The following is a 4,902-nucleotide window of genomic DNA, read 5'->3' on the forward strand; positions in this document are numbered from 1 at the left end:
GAGAACGTGTGCCTCTGGGCTGCGAAGCCCAGCCTGCCCCAGTCCTTTGAACACAGGTGCCATGAGCTCAGTCTGACCTTTGACCTCCTGGGCGGCCTGGCCCATCCCGCTAAATAGTTCCGTTCTGTCTGCCTTTACCGTGACGAGAGCACCCCGCAGAGCCAAGCTGGACCAAGGTTTCCTCTTCGCCTGCGCACTCGGCGCTGGAACCTTTCACCTCCAGGCGAAACCCACGAAAAGTCTTAACTGTGAACGGGCATCCAGCATTCGTTTTTCTAATAGCCAATATCGTACTGCAGCACAGTTTGAAGTTATAAAGAAAATGCCAGAAAAGTTTAATACAGGATTAAGCCTAAGAAGTAGGGCAATAGCTTTTGTTTTGTGTGGTTGTTTACGTGTTACTGTTTGGCAGAAGCACGTCCATCTCCAGGCGTTCTGAACAAGGGTCCGTGAGCTTGAATTGAAATTCAGAAGAACAGTCTTCTTGTGGGGCCGTGCTGGTGCGGCTGTGATACGTTTATTACGCAACGCACAGGGTGGCGTGGACTTGGGGTGGCGTGGCGTGGCAAAGGGACCCGTGGAGCACAAGAGGTAGAGACCCCGGTCTAGGCAGAGAATCCGAAGATGTGCCGAGAGGAGCTCCAACGGCAAACCGCAGCGATCTCCGCAGGGAGGCCCTTCTCATCTCACCCTGCTGAGTGTTCAGGCCATGACCGCGCGGCCCGAGGTCCAGGCCCAGGGCTGCCTCCAGGTGTGCACGATGCGCACCGGAGCCCTGAGAGCCAGCGGCTGTGAGCAGTGCCCCTCGCCAAAGGCGCTCGCCTGGGCGTCAGGGCCCTGGACTTGGGGGACCCGCCCTGCCAGCTTCCTCCCTTAGACGCCCATCCGCACTGGACTTGGGGTGCCTGCCCTGCCGACTTCCTCCATCAGATGCCCATCCGCACTGGATTTGGGGGGAGCCCTGCCGACTTGGCCCTAACCCAGGTCTGGAATTCTCCCCAGGTGGAGTCCACCTGCCCTTCACCTGCTTCAAAACCGGCAAAAATCCTGCCTGAGCCCAAAAGCGCTCCTCCGCACGCCCCCGCCCGCGTCCGAGGTGGCGCTGCAGCACCCGCCTCCTTCCTCATGCACCCCACCTGGGAGGAGGCTCCCCGTTTCAGCCCTTCCCGTCCACGCCGTGTGGAAGTCAAGACGCTTTCGCTGGGGCAGCGGCAGACTTCCGATCCGCAGGATATTCTGCTATGGAACTATTGTGACTAGTAATGGAAGAAACTGTAGCACTGATGTGGAGAAAGTGGCCGCGGTAGTTGCTGAGGGCAGGGAGAGGGAAGAAGAGCTGTGATGTGGGGGCATTTTAGGTACTTGGAGCTGTCCTGAATGGTACTGCAGGGACAGATGCTGGACATTGTATGTCCTGCCATGGCCCACTGGGTGGAGGTGTGAGCCGGCCGCGGGCTCTGCGCGCGAAGGGTGACCGCGCAGCCTGGCGTGGGTTTCCCCCCCAGAGCCACGCGCCCCCTTTCTGCAGGGCCGTCCCGGGAAGGACGTCCCGCCCCCCTGGAGGGGCGTAGAGGCTTTCACGGGTCTGGGAGGCGGCTCATCCCCTCCCCGTTAGTAACTTACTCCGACGTTTCGCAGGTGTGGTCGGGTAGCCTGCGCAGCAAAGCCCAGAGGTGGCAGGGTTCAAGTTGTCGGCCAAGGACCGCGGGTCAGTCCTTGTGATCCTGGACCTCTGAAGGCCCTTGGCTAAAGTAACCGTGTGGTTCACGGACGTGTCAGGAGTCTGGGCTGTAAGACTGGTTATGGTTTCATAAAATCTCGTTACTTTCTCAGCAGTCGTGATGTTCTTGGCAGGCCACAGCAGTATTGTTTCAGTTCTCCTTGGCTCATTCTTAGGTTTATCTCACCTAATGGGCTTCCCATAATTTCAGGACTATCATTCAAGGTTGTGAATGTTCCATTTTTTTACTTCGACTATTGTATCCCTCATGGCTACCCTAGTGCCAGGAAGTGTGTCAACAAAACCACAAAGTAAAGGAAAAATCTTTTGCCTGGAGAGAGAGAATACGCTATTGGCAAAATTCCATGTCCCATGACACCACTGGAGGCCATCTAAAGCCCTGGCAGGAAAGGGGCAGAGCAGCGGCTCGCAACCATTCGCGCCAACCGGACACTGCTGCGTTCGTGGCACAGCCACGGCAGGCAAGGCCCAGTGCAGCCCACGCGATGTGGGAGGCCCTGGCGCCTGGCGGGCGAGGGGCTAAGTTCCCGCAGCCTCTGGAGGGCCTGTCTTAGCAGGCGTAGGGAAGAAATTTTCTTCTGGAAGAAAATAAGGCTCACCCGATTGTGGGAAAGAAAAGAATTTATTTTCAATCTTGCAAGAAGGGACGCACCACAAGAAAACGTGGCTGGCGCCCCAAACAATGAAAACTGGCACAATTTATACCCCTGAGCCTAGCAGGCAAGCCCTCCTCTCTTTCTCCATAGACTGGATACTTTAGAGATTACAGCCTAACCGAGAAGTCTAACTTCCCGCGCAAGTTTCCCATTTTTTTATTAACCACTTCCCCCGTCAAAGCCCACCGCGACTCCTCCAAGGGCCGCGGGCATCAAAGGTCAGGAAGGAACTGTCGGGGCCGTTGGAGCCCCAGGGGAGCTGACAGCTAGTGCGGCGGTCAGGGGTGGGCACCCTGACCAGGACGAGGGCAGTGGACACCAACCAAGGAAGTCCAAAAAGGAGTGGACTTCAGTTCAAAACAGTTCTCAATATCCGTCATTAACTGTAGTAGCTGGACCATAAGAAGGAAGGTTTACGTACTAGGGAAGCTGGGTGAGGAGTGTAAGGGAATGCTCCATTTTTCTGTAAATGTAAACTGTTCTAAACAATAGAGTCCTTTTTAAAAATGTAAGCAGTGGGGGGGTGAGAAATTATTTGCAATAGGTAACAGATTACTATTCAGAAGGCATAAAGAAATCCTACAATCAATGAGGAAAAGATGAACAACCCAGTAGAAAAACCAACATAGGATGTAAAAACACAATACAAAGAAGAAATACAAGCACCCAATAAACATAAGGAAATAAATGCTTCATCTCACTATCAATCTGAGAATTGCATGTTATGTTAAAGTATCAATAAGATCGCTTCTCCTGGTATTAGCAAGGGTGCGGGGAAAGAATAAAATGTATTTGCATCAGACTTTGTAATCAGCAGGCCTCCCAGTCCCTGCTGGTGGAAGAGCCAACTGGCACACCTGCTTCTGAAAACTCTCGGGCGGTGTTTACTAAAGCGAAACGTGCACCAATTTGAAGGCCCAGCAGTTTCACTGCTGGGTAAACACCCAGTAGAACTGAGGGCTTACAGCAGCTACTAGATGTGCTCATGACAGCCACAAACCGGAAGCAATCCACCGTCCATGAACAGCGGAGCAGGGCGCGGTGAGTCACGGCGGAGCACCACACAGCTCCAGAAAGACACACGGATCTCAGACTCGCTGCTGAGCAAAAGGCAGACACAAGAAAGAACTTACTGCATGATTCCATTTCTAGAAGTTCAAGGACAAGCAAAACTGATCCATGGCCTTAGAAATCAGTGTTTCCTCTGGGACGGGGGACAGGTGGGCTTGCCTGGACAGCGAAAGCCCGATGGGAGGATAGAACTGTCTCTACCTTCCTCTGGGCGATGTTCGCGCAGGTGCAAACGCCTGTGGACATGTACCAGGCTGTCCTCCTGAGATGTGTGCCTCTCCAGGTGCTAGCTGCACAGCAGTGACCACCTAAATTAAAGAGGGAAGCGGGTGAGACTACAGAAGGGGGAGAATGATGACAAAATGAGAGTTCTTTGGCTACACCAACTGCACTGGGGGAGTTCAGACTTCGAAATGAAACAACAAAATATGTAGTGGAATGGTTTTCAGACATAAAGGGACAAAGTGTACGGGTCTTCAAAAAAGAGTCAGAAGGTCATCAGAGGGGTCACGTTTACCCATGCCTCAGCAGGATCCCAGAGACAGCCAAAGTAAATACAACCCCAGGTACTGGTGCTCCTGAGGGCTACAGAGGCACACAGGTTCTACAGTCATGGCAGGTGGCTCTGGACTTCAGGGCCTTACCAGTGGGCCCTACTTCGGAATATGTGCTCCTGAATGTGATGGAGTTGGATTCAGGTGTGACCTTTCTACACATGCCTCTTCTGTCACTTTTTCTGAATCTGTGGTTGGCGCTGGGGTTGGTGTATACTCAGGAGACTTCAGTCTCTGGACTGTCCATGTGCCAGTGGGCCCTGAGCCTCAGCAGAATTGCAGCTCCTACTCTCTAGTTTGTTGGACTTACCCTGGCCAGCTGACAGGGAGGTGAAGGTCAACCACCACACCAGGGAGCCAAGAGTGCCTACAACTGCAAGCAGGAGGATTGCATCCATCATCCATGTGGGATCTAAGTCCCCTCTTAATATAGAGGTGGAGTTGATAACACCATCCCAGGGTCCACAGGATGGAGGAACAGAGCATGGATTAGAGTGGACTTGCTGATATTCTACTATGGAACTATTGTGACTAGTAATGGAAGAAACTGTAGCATTGATGTGGAGGAAGTGGCCAGGGTAGCTGCTGAGGGCAGGGAGAGGGAAGTAGAGATGAGATGTGGGGGCATTTTCCAGACTTGGAGTTGTCCTAAATGACATTGCAGGGACAGATGCTGGACATTATATATCCTGCCACAACCCACTGAATGGACTGGGGGAGAGTGTGAACTACGATGTAAACTATAATCCATGCTGTCCAGCAGTGCTCCAAAATGTATTCACCAATTGCAATGAGTGTGCCACAATGATGAAAGAGGTTGTGGATGTGGGAGGAGTGGGTAGAGTGGGGGGTATATGGGAACCTCTTATATTTTTTTAAT

Source organism: Dasypus novemcinctus, chromosome 24 (assembly GCF_030445035.2).
Source record: "Dasypus novemcinctus isolate mDasNov1 chromosome 24, mDasNov1.1.hap2, whole genome shotgun sequence".
NCBI lineage: Eukaryota > Metazoa > Chordata > Mammalia > Cingulata > Dasypodidae > Dasypus > Dasypus novemcinctus.